The following is a 15616-nucleotide window of genomic DNA, read 5'->3' as shown; positions in this document are numbered from 1 at the left end:
GAGGTGAAACGTAGCAAGCAAAAAGTAACAAGTAACAAGTAGTAGCAACGGTGCAGCAAGTGGCCCAATCCCTTTTGCAGCAAGGGACAAGCCTGAACAAAGTCTTATAGGAGGAAAAACGCTCCCGAGGACACACGAGAATTTCTGTCATGCTAGTTTCATCATGTTCATATGATTCGCGTTCGTTACTTTGATAGTTTGATATGTGGGTGGACCGGCGCTTGGGTACTGCCCTTACTTGGACAAGCATCCCACTTATGATTAACCTCTCATGCAAGCATCCGCAACTACAAAAGAAGAATTAAGACAAAGTCTAACCATAGCATTAAACTAGTGGATCCAAATCAGCCCCTTACGAAGCAACGCATAGACTGGGGTTTAAGCTTCTGTGACTCCAGCAACCCATCATCTACTTACTACTTCCCAATGCCTTCCTCTAGGCCCAAATATGGTGAAGTTATATGTAGTCGACGTTCACATAACACCACCAGAGGAAAAGCAACATACAACATATCAAAATACCAAACGAATATCAAACTCACATGACTATTATCAGCATGACTTATCCCATGTCCTCAGGAACAAAAGTAACTACTCACAAAGCATAATCATAATCATGATCAGAGGTGTAATGAATAGCATCAAGGATCTGAAAATAAACTCTTCCACGAAGTAATCCAACTAGCATCAACTACAAAGAGTAATCAACACTACTAGCAACCTTACAAGTACCAATCGGAGTCGTGAGACGAAGATTGGTTACAAGAGATGAACTAGGGATTGGAGAAGAGATGGTGGTGATGAAGATGTTGATGAAGATGCCTCCCCTCCGACGAGAGGAGTGTTGGTGATGACGATGGCGACGATTTCCCCCTCCGGGAGGGATGTTTCCCCGGCAGGATCGTCCTGTCGTAGCTCTATATTGGAACTGCTCAAGTTTCGCCTCGTGGCGGCGGCGAAACCACGAAAAAGCTCCCGTCTGATTTTTTCTGGACCAAGACGCTTAATATAGCAAAAGAGGGGGGCTAGTGGGCCGTCAGGGAGCCCACAAGCCCCCACTCCGCCACCAGGGGGTGGCGGTGTCAGGGCTTGTGGCGCCCTGGCAGCCCCGTCCGGTAGTTCTTTCGCCCAGTATTTTTTATATAATCCCAAAAAAATCCACGTAACTTTTCAGGACATTTGGAGATGTGCAGAATAGTGGACTAAGATTTGCTCCTTTTCCAGTCCAGAATTCCAGCTGCCTGAATTCTCCCTCTTCAAATAAACCTTGCAAAATAAGAGAGAAAAGGCATAAATATGGTACCACAAGTAATATAACAGCCCAAAAAGCAATAAATATCAACATGAAAGCATGATGCAAAATGGGCGTATCAGCACCCAGCTGGCCCTCTGGCTCCCCCTTCTTCTATATGAAGGGTTTCGTCCGGGAAAAAAATCAGAAGGAGGCTTTTTCGAGGATTCGCCGCCGCCACGAGGCAGAACTTGAGCAGAACCAATCTAGAGCTCCAGCAGGATGATCCTGTCGGGGAAACTTCCCTCCTGGAGGGGGAAATCGTCGTCATCGTCATCACCAACACTCGTCTCATAGGAGGGGACTCATCACCATCAACTTCTTCATCAGCACCATCTCATCTCCAAACCCTAGTTCATCTCTTATGACCAATCTTCGTCTCGCGACTCCGATTGGTACTTGTAAGGTTGCTAGTAGTGTTAATTACTCTTTGTAGTTGATGCTAGTTGGATTATTTGGTGGAAGAGTTTATGTTCAGATCCTTGATGCTACTCATTACCTCTCTGGTCATGAATATGATTATTCTTTGTGAGTAGTTACTTTTGTTCCTGAGGACATGGGACAAGTCATGCTAATAGTAGTCATGTGAATTTGGTATTCGTTCCATATTTTGATGTGTTGTATGTTATTTTTCCTCTAATGGTGTTATGTGAACGTCGACTACATAACACTTCACCATTATTTGTGCCTAGAGGAAGGCATTGGGAAGTAGGTAGATGATGGGTTGCTAGAGTGACAGAAGCTTAAACCCTTGTTTATGCGTTGCTTCGTAAGGGGCTGATTTGGATCCACTAGTTTAATGCTATGGTTAGACTTTGTCTTAATTCTTCTTTCGTAGTTGCGGATGCTTACGAGAGGGTTAATCATAAGTGGGATGCTTGTCCAAGAAAGGGCAGTACCCAAGTGCCGGTCCACCCACATATCAAACTATGAAAGTAACAAACGCGAATCATATGAACTTGATGAAAACAAGCATGACAGAAATTCCCGTGTGTCCTCGGGAGCGTTTTTCCTTCTATAAGACTTTGTCCAGGCTTGTCCCTTGCTACAAAAGGGATTGGGCCACTTTGCTGCACCGTTGCTACTTTTGTTACTTGTTGCTTGCTACGAATCATCTCACCACACAACAACTTGTTACCGATAATTTCAGTGCTTGCAGATATTTCCTTGCTGAAAACCACTTGTCAGATCCTTCTCCTCCTCATTGGGTTCGACACTCTTACTTATCGAAAGGACTATGATAGATCCCCTATACTTGTGGGTCATCAGTATGTTACTTGCCCGAGATTCGATCGTCGGTATCCACATACCTATTTCAATCTCGTTACCGGCAAGTCTCTTTACTCGTTCTGTAATACAAGATCCCATGACTTACACTTAGTCACATTGCTTGCAAGGCTTGTGTGTGATGTTGTATTACCGAGTGGGCCCCGAGATACCTCTCCGTCACACGGAGTGAAAAATCCCAGTCTTGATCCATACTAACTCAACGGACACCTTCAGAGATACCTGTAGAGGACCTTTATAGTCATCCAGTTACGTTGCGACGTTCGATACACACAAGGTATTCCTCCGGTGCTGGTGAGTTATATGATCTCATGGTCATAAGAATAAATACTTGACACGTAGAAAACAATAGCAACAAAATGACACGATCACATGCTACGTTCATAATTTGGGTCCAGTCCATCACATTATTCTCCTAATGATGTGATCTAGTTATCAAGTGACAACACTTGCACATAGTCAGATAACCTTGATTATCTTTGATCAACTGGCTAGCCAACCAGAGGCTCGCTAGGGACATTGTTTTGTCTATGTATCCACACATGTATCTATGTTTTCATTCAATACAATTATAGGACGGATAATAAACGATTATCTTGAAACAGGAAATATAATAATAACTATTTTATCATTGACTCTAGGGCATATTTCCAATAGTCTCCCAGTTGCACTAGAGTCAATAATCTAGTCCTCACATCGCCATGCGATTTACATTGTATTAAATCTAACACCCATATAGTTCTGGTGTTGATCATGTTTTGCCCGTGGAATAGGTTTAGTCAGCGGATCTGCTACATTCATATCCGTGTGCACTTTGCAAATATTTACGTCCTCTCCTTCGACGTAGTCGCGGATGAGGTTGAAGCGTCGTTTGATATGCCTGATCTTCTTGTGAAACCTTGGTTCCTTTGCTGAAGCAATGGCACCAGTGTTGTCACAGAACCGAGTTATTGGATTTAGTGCGCTTGGCACAACTCCAGGATCCGTCATGAACTGCTTCATTCAGACACCCTCCTTAGTTGCCTCCAAGGCAGCCATGTACTCCGCTTCACATGTAGAATCCGCTATGACGCTTTGCTTGGAACTGCACCAGCTTACCGCACCCCATTAAGAATAAATACGTATCCGGTTTGGGACTTATTGTCATCTGGATCGGTGTCAAAGCTTGCGTCGACGTAACCCTTTACGACGAGCTCTTCGTCACCTCCATAAACGAGAAACATTTCCTTAGTCCTTGTCAAGTACTTCAGAATATTCTTGACCACCGTCCACTGATCCACTCCTGGATTACTTCGAAACCTGCCTGCCATACTTATGGCCAAGCTGACGTCCGGTCTAGTGCACAACATTGCATACATGATAGAACCTATGGCTGAAGCATAGGGGACGGAACTCATTTGTTCTCTATCTTTCGCAGTTGCTGGGCACTGAGTCTTACTCAATTTTATACCTTGTAACACTGGCAAGAACCCCTTCTTGGACTGTTCCATTTTGAACTTCTTCAAAACTTTATCAAGGTATGTGCTTTGTGAAAGTCCTATGAGGCGTCTCGATCTATCCCTATAGATCTTAATGCATAGAATGTAAGCAACTTCTCCTAGGTCTTTCATTGAGAAACTTTTATTCAAGTAATCCTTTACGCTCTCCAAAAACTCTACGTTGTTTCCAATCAGCAATATGTCATCCACATATAATATTAGAAACGCCACAGAGCTCCCACTCACTTTCTTGTAAATACAAGATTCTCCAACCACTTGTATAAACCCAAATGCTTTGATCACCTCATCAAAGCACTTATTTCAACTCTGAGATGCTTGCAAGAGTCCATAAATGGATCGCTAGAGCTTGCATACTTTGTTAGCATTATTTGCATCGACAAAACCTTCGGGTTGCATCATATACAACTCTTCCTTAAGAAAACCATTAAGGAACGCCATTTTGACAGCCATCTCTCAGATTTCATAATCGAAAAATGCAGCTATTGCTAACATGATCCGTACAGACTTAAGCATCGCTACCGATGAGAACGTCTCATCGTAGTCAACACCTTGAACTTGTGAAAATCCCTTTGCCACAAGTCGAGCTTTATAAACGGTCACATTACCGTCCGCGTCCGTCTTCTTTTTAAAGAACCATTTGTTCTGAATAGCCTTGCGGCCTTCAGGTAATACTTCCAAAGTCCACACTTTGTTTTCATACATAGATCCTATCTCGGACTTCATGGCCTCCAGCCATTTGTTGGAATCCGGGCCCACCATTGATTCTTCATAATTCGCAGGTTCATTATTGTCTAACAACATGATTGATAAGACAGGATTACCGTACCACTCGGGAGTAGTACATGATCATGTCGACCTTTGAGGTCCGATAGGAACTTGATCCGAAGTTTCATGATCATCATCATTAACTTCCTCCTCAACTGGCGTCGATTCGACAGGTATTTCCCCTTGCCCTACGCCACCATCTAGAGGGACTAGAGGTTCGACTACCTCATCAAGTTCTGTCTTCCTCCCACTCAATTCTTTCGAGAGAAACTCCTTCTCAAGAAAAGCTCCGTTTTTAGCAACAAACACTTTGCCCTCGGATTTGAGATAGAAGGTGTACCCAACTGTCTCCTATGGGTAAATTATGAAGATGCACTTTTCCGCTTTGGGTTCCAGCTTTTCAGGCTGAAGCTTTTTGACATAACCATCACATCCCCAGACTTTAAGAAACGGCAATTTCGGTCTTTTGCCATACCACAGTTCGTATGGTGTCGTCTCAACGGATTTTGATGCTGCCCTATTTAAAGTGAATGCAGCTGTCTCTAATGCATAACCCCAAAACGATAACGGCAAATTGGTAAGAGACATCATAGATCGCACCATTTCTAACAAAGTACGATTACGACGTTCAGACACACCATTACGCTGTGGTGTTCCACGCGATGTCAAGTGTGAAACAATTCCACATTGTTTTAAGTGAGCACCAAACTCGAAACTCGGATATTCACCCCCCCCCCCCCCGATCAGAACGTAGGAACTTGATCTTCTTGTTACGATGATTTTCAACTTCACTCTGAAATTGCTTGAACTTCTCAAACGTCTGAGACTTTTGCTTCATCAAGTAGATATATCCATACCTACTCAAATTGTCAGTGAAGGTGAGAAAATAACGATATCCGTCGCGTGCCTCCACACTCATCAGACCGCACACATTGGTATGTATGATCTCCAACATGTCACTTGCACGCTCCATTATTCCGGAGAACGGAGTCTTAGTCATCTTGCCCATGAGGCATGGTTCACACGTGTCAAGTGATTCAAAATCAAGTGACGCCAAAAGCCTATCGAAATGGAGTTTCTTCATGCGCTTTACACCAATATGACCTAAGTGACAGTGCCACAAAAACATGGCGCTATCGTTGTTAACTCTACATCTTTTGGTCTCAATGTTATGTATATGTGTATCATCTCTATCAAGATTCAATATGAACAATCCTCTCACATTGGGTGCATGAGCATAAAAAATATTACTCATAGAAATAGAACAACAATTATTCTCTGACTTAAACGAGTAACCGTCTCGCAATAAACAAGATCCAGATATAATGTTCATGCTTAACACACACACTAAATAACAATTATTTAAGTCCATAACTAATCCTCATGGTAACTGAAGTGAAACTATGCCGACGGCGATTGCATCAACCTTGGAACCATTTCCCACGCGCATCGTCACTTCATTCTTCGCCAGCCTTCGTTTATTCCGCAGTTCCTGCTTCGAGTTGCAAATATGAGCAACAGAACCGGTATCGAATACCTATACACTACTACGAGCGTTGGTTAAGTATACATCAATAACATGTATATCAAATATACCTGATTTTTCCTTGGCCGCCTTCTTATCAACCAAATACTTGGGGCAGTTGCGCTTCCAGTGACCCAGTCCCTTGCAATAATAACACTCTGTTTCAGGCTTAGGTCTAGCCTTGGGTTTCTTCGTCGAATTGGCAACAGGCTTGCCGCTCTTCTTGGAGTTACCCTTCTTGCCTTTGCCATTTCTCTTGAAACCATTGGTCTTATTGACCATCAACACTTGATGCTCTTTCCGGAGTTCTGACTCTGTGACTTTCAAAATCGTGTATAACTCGCCGGGTGACTTGTTCATCCCTTGCATGTTATAGTTCAACACAAAGCTCTTATAGCTAGGTGGCAGTGAATGAAGAATTCTGTCAGTGATAGCCTCTTGCGGGAGTTCAATCCCCAGCTCAGCTAGACGGTTTGAGTACCCAGACATTTTGAGCACATGTTCACTGACAGTGGAATTCTCCTCCATCTTGCAAGCATGGAATTTATCGGAGGTCTCATACCTCTCGATCCGGGCGTTCTTCTGAAAGATAAACTTCAACTCCTGGAACATCTCATATGCTCCCTGACGCTCAAAGCTACGTTGAAGTTCCGACTCTAAGCCATACAAGACTGCACATTGAACTACTGAGTAGTCCTCCTTACGTGTTAACCATGCGTTCAAAACATCTTGGCTAGATGTAGGGGTGGTTCATCTCCTAGCACAGCATTAAGGACACAATCCTTCTTACCAGCTTGAACGAGTAGCTTAAGATTATGAGCCCAGTCTACAAAGTTGCTTCCATCATCTTTCAACTTAGCTTTCTCTAGGAACGTATTAAAATTCAGGGTGACTGTTGCGTGAGCCATTGATCTACAACACAAATATTGCAAAGTGGACTTAGACTATGTTTAAGATAATTAGAGTTTAACTAATCAAATTACTGATAAACTCCCACTCAAAAAGTACATATGTCTAGTCATTTGAGTGGTACATGATCCAAATTCACTAACTCAAGTGCGATCATCATGTGAGTTGAGAATAGTTTCAGTGGTAAGCATCTCTATGCTAATCATATCAACTATATGATTCATGCTCGACCTTTCGGTCTCATGTGTTCTGAGGTCATGTCTGCACATGCTAGCCCCGTCAAGTTTAACCCAAGTGTTCTGCGTGTGCAACTGTTTTGCACCCGTTGTATGTGAACGTTGAGTCTATCACACCCGATCATCACATGGTGTCTCGAAACGACGAACTGTCGCAATGGTGCACAGTCGGGGAGAACACAATTTCATCTTGAAATTTTAGTGAGAGATCACCTTATAATGCTACCATCGTTCTAAGCAAAATAAGGTGCATAAAAGGATTAACATCACATGCAATTCATAAGTGACATGATATGGACATCATCTTGTGCTTCTTGATCTCCATCACCAAAGCACCGGCATGATCTTCTTGTCACCGGTGCCATACCATGATCTCCATCAACGTGCCGCCATCAAGGTTGTTGTGCTATCTATGCTATTACTACTAAAGCTACGACCTAGCAATATAGTAAACGCATCTGCAAACACAAACATTAGTTTAAAGACAACCCTATGGCTCCTGTGTGTTGCCGTAGCATCGACGTGCAAGTCGATATTAACTTTTACAACATGATCATATCATACATCCAATATATCACATCACGTCATTGGCCATATCATATCACTAGCATACCCTTCAAAAACAAGTTACACGTCCTCTAATTTGTTGTTGCATGTTTTACGTGGCTGCGATGGGTATCTAGTATGATCGCAACTTACTTACGCAAAAACCACAACGGAGATGTGCAAATTGCTATTTAACCTCTCTCAAAGGACCGCCTCGATCAAAACCAATTCAACTAAAGTTGTAGAAACAGGCACCCGCCAGTCATCTTTATGCAACGAGTTGCATGTTAGTCGATGAAACCAGTCTCTCGTAAGCGTACGAGTAATGTCGGTCCGGGCCGCTTCAATCCAACAATACCACTGAATCGAGAAAAGACTAAGGAGGGCAGCAAATCGAACATCAACATCCACAAAACCTGTTGTGTTCTACTCGAGATAACATCTACGCATGAACCTAACTCTCATACCACTGAAGGGGAATGTTGCATGGGAAACAAAAAATTTCCTACGCACACGAAGACCTATCATGGTGATGTCCATCTACGAGAGGAGATTAGATCTACGTACCCTTGTAGATCGCTAAGCAGGAAGCGTTAAGAAACGCGGTTGATGTAGTGGTACAGCTTCGTGATTCAAATCACCGTTGTCCCATGATCCGTTCTGATCTAGCGCCGAACAGACGGCACCTCCGCGTTCAGCACACGTACAGCTCGATGACGATCTCGGCCTTCTTGATCCAGCAAGAGAGACGGAGAAGTAGATGATTTCTCCGGTAGCGTGACGGCGCTCCGCTGGTGGTGATGATCTACTCCTGTAGGGCTCCGCCCGAGCTCCGCGAAAATCCGATCTAGAGGCAAAACTATGTGGAATAGGCTTGAGTTGCACGTGGCAAAGTTGTGTCTCAAAAAGCCCTAAACCACCAATATATATAGGAGGAGGGGAGGGGCTAGCATTGGGGCACAAGGGCCCCAAGGGTGCGTCGGCCGAAGGGGGAGGAGGACTCCTCCTCCAATTCGGTTTGGGAAGGATAAGTCCTCCTCTTCCTTCCCACCTCCCTCTTTCCTTTTTTTCTTTCCTTCCTTTGGTTTTTTTCATTTGTGGTGCCATAGCCTTCTTGGGCTGACTCCACCAGCCCACTAAGGGCTGGTGCGCCACCCTAAGGCCATGGGCTCACTTGTGGGTGGGTGGGCCCCTCCCGGTGAACACCCGAAACCCATTCGTCACTCCCGGTACACTGCCGGAAATGTCCGAAACTTTCCGGTGACCAAATGAAACCGTCCTATATATCAATGTTCATGTTCAGACCATTTCGGAAACCCTCGTGACGTCCGTGATCTCATACGGGACTCCAAACAACATTCGGTAACCACACATATAACACAACTATACTAAAACATCATCGAACCTTAAGTGTGCTGACCCTGCGGGTTTGAGAACTATGTAGACATGACCCGAGACACCCCTCGGTCAATATCCAATAGCGGGACCTGGATGCCCATATTGGATCCTACATATTCTCCGAAGATCTTTATCGGTTGAACCTCAGTGTCAAGGATTCATATAATCCCATATGTCATTCCCTTTGTCCTTCGGTATGTTACTTGCCCGAGATTCGATCGTCGATATCCGCATACCTGTTTCAATCTCGTTACCGACAAGTCTCTTTACTCGTTCCGTAATACAAGATCCTGTGACTTACAATTAGTCACATTGCTTGCAAGGCTTGTGTGTGATGTTGTATTACCGAGTGGGCCCCGAGATACCTCTCCGTCACACGGAGTGACAAATCCCCGTCTTGATCCATACTAACTCAACGGACACCTTCGAAAATGCTTGTAGGGCACCTTTATAGTCACCCAGTTACCTTGCGACGTTCGATACCCACAAGGTATTCCTCCGGTGCCAGTGAGTTATATGATGTCATGGTCATAGGAATAAATACTTGACACGCAGAAAACAATAGCAACGAAATGACACGATCACATGCTACATTCATAATTTGGGTCTAGTCCATAACATGATTCTCCTAATGATGTGATCCAGTTATCAAGTGATAACACTTGCACATAGTCAGAAAACCTTGACTATCTTTGATCAACTGGCTAGCCAACTATAGGCTCGCTAGGGACATTATTTTGTCTATGTATCCACACATGTATCTATGTTTTCATTCAATACAATTATAGCATGGATAATAAACGATTATCTTGAAATAGGAAATATAATAATAACAATTTTATCATTGCCTCTAGGGCATATTTCCAACAGAGGTCGCCTCTGATATGTTCGTTTTGCATCAAAAATTCTTATTGAAATTTATGATATTCTTGTCCAGTACTCATCATTATCATATAATTCTTATGCATTTTCTCTCTGAATATGCAAGGTACATCACTAGAATTCGGGACGTGAAAACCAAGAAAATGGCCGAAAATTCAATGGACTCCAAATGACCTGAAACTTCACGGAGAATGTTTATGGAATATTTAAGAATTATTGAGCCAAAAATATACCAGAGGGAGGCCACCTGCTGGCCACAAGCCAACAGGGCACGCTCACGCCCCCCCCCCCCCCCCCCCCCCCGCGGCATGCCCTGATGGCTTGTGGGTTCCCAACAAGTCTCCTGACCCCCCTTCTCCTATATGGTGTGTTTTACCCTTGAAAAAAATTATAAGGATACTTTTGGGACAAAGCTCCACCTTCTCAAGGCGGAAACCTGGGCAGAGCCCCTTTTGCTCTCTGCACAGAGATTATGCTGGGGAAACTCTCCTCCAAGAGGGAGAAATGAAAGTCGTCGTCATCACCAACGCTTCCTCCTTCGTGGGAGGACCAATCTTCATCAACATCTTAACCAGCACCATCTCATCTGAAACCTAGTTCATCTCTTGTATTGAATCTTTGTCTTAAAACCTCAGATTGGTACTTGTGGGCTACTAGTAGTGTTGATTGCGTCTTGTAGTTGATGCTATTTGGTTTACTTGGTGAACTATATTATGTCAGATCCTTGGTTACCATTATTATACCTCTGACCTTGAACATGTTTACGAGGTGTGAGTAGTTACTATTGTTCCCGAGGACATGGGAGATGTCTTGTTATAAGAAATCATGTGAAGTTGGTATCTGTTTGATGTTTTAATGATGTGTATGTTATTTCTTCTCTTAGTGGTGTCATGTGAAAGTTGATTTGCAAGATACCTGATTGGGGTGGTCCCAATGACCCTCCTAAGTCTTCGGTTAGAGATTTTATTTCTAGTATAACTGTTGGAGAAACTAGAGATATTACACAGGCTACCATGGGGAGCATTCATTTTCCTGCCTTGCATTATTTTGCCCTCTTCATAGGTAGATGCATTAACGGCAAGCATGACCATAGTCACCTCTGCGCACCTGACCTTAGTATTCTTAAGAGCGCAGTAACGGGTGATAGAAGTTTCAACATGGGAGCTATAATTGCTAGGAGGCTAAATAATAATCCTAATGAAGGGGATTTCTTTGGTGGGATCTATGCCACTTGCATAGCAAATTCTCTTGGAATACCCATCCGCACAGGAGATCCCCCGCTCCACACAGCTTTCCTTGATCGCGCCGCTGTGATACGTTACCAGTTCCTTGAGAGGGATAATGAATCCCTCCTATATCGGTTAATATTTAACCGACAACGTGTTTTCCATATTACCCTTCCTGCTCCTGCCTTCTTTGACTTTCAGGGAAAACGGAGATATTACATATCCAGATGAGAGGCAAAGGAGTATGAGAGGGAGGTGAAGGCTGCTCGCCTCCGTGAGGAAGCTATTCAGGCGGTAGCTGCCGCGTCCCAGTACAATCCCCATTATGATTTTGAATAACGCCCGGACCAGCCGTGGAACTAGACCAACTTAGGACAAAAGCCTAAGCTTGGGGGAGTACCTGTTGCTCACTGACTTTATATTCATGCTCACACATTCACTTTGATAGTCGATGTTCACACTTTTCCATTGCATCATCCATGCTAGTTTATTTCTTTTTCTTGCATTCTTCTCGTGTGTTTGTTTAAAAATGAGAAAAAAATTAGTTGTAAGTTTACTTTCCAGCATGCTTAGTGGCAATTAAAAAGAAAACCCAAAAAGATTTCCCGTTCTTCTTTTGCTTGTTGGGAGCTTTCCCGTGTAAATAGTTTTCTTTTTCTTTGGGTCGAGGTAGAAGACCATGATTAAAATGATTAGTGGCTCTCATATGCATTATTGTTTATCTATCAGAGAGCCCGCATTACTATGTCTTCTCCTCTGAGTTTGCTTGCAGATTCTAGCTTAGTCCAATGCACAAATACTCTTATTATTATTCACATCATTCGGTCGCGCAAGTGAAAGGCAATAATGACGATATATGATGAAGTGACTGAGCCTGGAAAAGCCGGTATGAACTCGGCCTATTTTGTTTTTGTAAATATGACTAGCTCATCGTTCCTAATTCAGCATTGTTATGAGAGAAACATGTTTGCAATGACAACTTAGAGATCATAGTTTCTGATGCCATGCTTAATTAGCTAGGAGCTTATAATGGTTTGTCTTGGATGCCAACATGAATTTCAAAATGATTATGATGTAGTATGATAGGATGGTATCCACCTTTGAATGATTCAAGTGGCTTGACTTGGCACATGTTCACGCTTGTAGTTGAAAGAAAATCAACATAGCCTCTACGATATTCATGTTTATGGTGATTTATATCCTACTCATGCATGCACTCAACATTGGTTAATTTCAATGCTTATTGATGACTGTTGTCGCTCTCTAGTTGGTCGCTGATACGTCTCCGTCGTATCTACTTTTTCGAACTCTTTTGCCCTTGTTTTGGACTCTAATTTGCATGATTTGAATGGAACTAACCCGGACTAGCGCTGTTTTCAGCACAATTGCCATGGTGTTGTTTTGTGCAGAAATAGAAGTTCTCGGAATGACTTGAAAATTTACGGAGAATTTTTTTGGAATTAATGAAAAATACGTGCGCAAAGATCCACCGGAGGGGGTGAGCCAGTGGGCCACAAGCCCAGGGGGCGCGGCCACCCCCTGGCCACGCCATGAGGGCTTGTGGGGCCCACGAGGCTCCACCGCCTCCAAACTCATCTCTATTTATTCCGTTTCCTCCGGAAAAAATCAGAGAGAAGGATTCATCGCGTTTTACGATACGGAGGCGCCCCCACCTCCTGTTCTTCATCTGGAGGGCAGATCTGGAGTCCGTTTTGGGCTCCGGAGAGGGGAACCGTCGCCATCGTCATCATCAACCTTCCTCCATCGCCAATTCCATGATGCTCTCCACCGTTCGTGAGTAATCTCATCGTAGGCTTGCTGGACAGTGATGAGTTGGATGAGATCTATCATGTAACTGAGTTAGTTTTGACGGGGATTGATCCCTAGTATCCACTATGTTCTGAGATTGATGTTACTACTACTTTGCCATGCTTAATGCTTGTCACTAGGGCCCGAGTGCCATGATTTTAGATCTGAACCAATTATGTTGTCGCCAATATGTGTGTGTTTTAGATCATATCTTGCAAGTTGTAGTCACCTACTATGTGTTATGACCCGACAACCCCGGAGTGACAATAGCCGGAACCACTCCCGGAGATGACCATAGTATGAGGAGTTCATGTATTCACCAAGTGTTAATGCGTTGGTCCGGTTCTTTATTAAAATGAGAACCTTAATTGCCCGTAGTTTCCATTAGGACCCCGCTGCCACGGGAGAGATGGACAATAGATGTCATGCAAGTTCTTTTCCCTAAGCACGTATGACTACATACGGAATACATGCCTACATTAGATTGATGAACGGGAGCTAGTTACTTATCTTTTCGTGTTATAGCTGTTACATGATGAATCACATCCGGCATAATCATCCATCACCGATCCAATGCCTACGAGTCTTTTACTACTCGTCCTTGCTACGTTAATTTGCCGCTACTGCTATTACTTGCTACTGCTGTCACTACTGCTGTTACTTGCTACTCCTGTCACTACTGCTATTACTTGTTACTTTGCTGTTACCTGCTGCAAGACTTTTCTGGCGCCATTGATACAACAAGTCAGGAATAGTCTACCATCAACAGACCTTTTTCTTTCACCGTTGCTATCATAGCACTTTGCTACTGATACTTTGCTTGCAGATACTAATCTTTCAGGTGTGATTGAATTGACAACTCAGCTTCTAATACTTGAGAATATTCTTTCGCTTCCCTGTGGGGACCCCGACTTACGAGTCGAGATCGCCGTGCTCAGTGATCCCAGAGATCAATGCTCACCGAACACAGATACCGAATAAAAGAGTCTTACATCCATACATACCGTTTGATACAATAAATGACCACATCGGTCGAGTCTTACATATATATGGCCTTGAAGGCCTACACTCCAAAATGGACCAATAGCGGAATTATTGGTTGGAAGCGTAAACCCATGCCATCAGCCTTAACCTACATGCATTCTGACTGGGAAACATCCTAGCTCGCATGAACGTCACCGAGTTAATCTTCACCATATCCTGTCTTTCACACCTGGTCAATGAAATAACCAGTGGCAAGCCAATGAGTACTTTGAATGTACTCGCAAACAGCCCATGATTTGAACAATGAAAGTGAAGGATAACAATATCATGCATCTTTAGTGTAACTCATCTGGGTGGAATGATCATGAATATGCATCAAGTTAAAGAATTACTCTTGATGAACAGGTTACAGATATCAACATATCTGCTAAGGGTTGAACCATCCGAGTTCACCCTACATGCCAAGTCATCGGACTTGTCATAACCTCAAAGTATCAGCTGAGGCTAAACCATCCGAGTTTACCCTATATGCCAAGTCACCGAACTTGGTCATATTATTATTATTATTATAACAACACCTTTTTAACACCACACACACACTCACACTTGGTTTATGCGGAAACGCTGGACGTAGTTTAAGTAGGATTACCCAACTGTCCTTGACCGTGGACACGGCTATTCGAATAGTTTGACACTCTGCAGAGGTAGTATGCTGGACCCACGAGATCCGGGAAACTTCCGTGTCATCCACGACTCGCGGTATATCACATATACCCGAGGTAAGTACCCGATCATCATCTTTCCCCTGACGATACTAGACAAAGAGGTCCACTCGATTGGTACCCAGCCCACATGTTGTACGTCTTAAGAGCACCGACTCTGGACAGTATCAACCATGCGGGGACCAATGGTGTGCCTGGAACTCATAATAATGGCATAGTCGTCCTACCTGGCACGACCCCATCACGAGAGTGACGACAATCACTCCCGCCACTAGTAACGTGGCTCTTTGCTAGTACCAACCAGAGTAATCAACAAAGCCCCGTCCCATAAAGGGGTATCGTGGTCGTACTGGTAAGGTTGGGACGGTCGACACATCATAAATCTAATCCCATTTCCGAAACCATACTCACACAAAACACCGGTGCATCACTTCACCAAAAGTGACCACCAACTCATCATCACCCTCGGGCATTAGTGGCACCCGACGGGGTTTTCATAAACTCTTATTTTATGACAACAACATGCTCATGATAATA

This window comes from Hordeum vulgare, chromosome 2H, assembly GCF_904849725.1.
Source record: "Hordeum vulgare subsp. vulgare chromosome 2H, MorexV3_pseudomolecules_assembly, whole genome shotgun sequence".
Lineage (NCBI taxonomy): Eukaryota > Viridiplantae > Streptophyta > Magnoliopsida > Poales > Poaceae > Hordeum > Hordeum vulgare.
Note: the sequence above shows the minus strand (reverse complement) of the source record.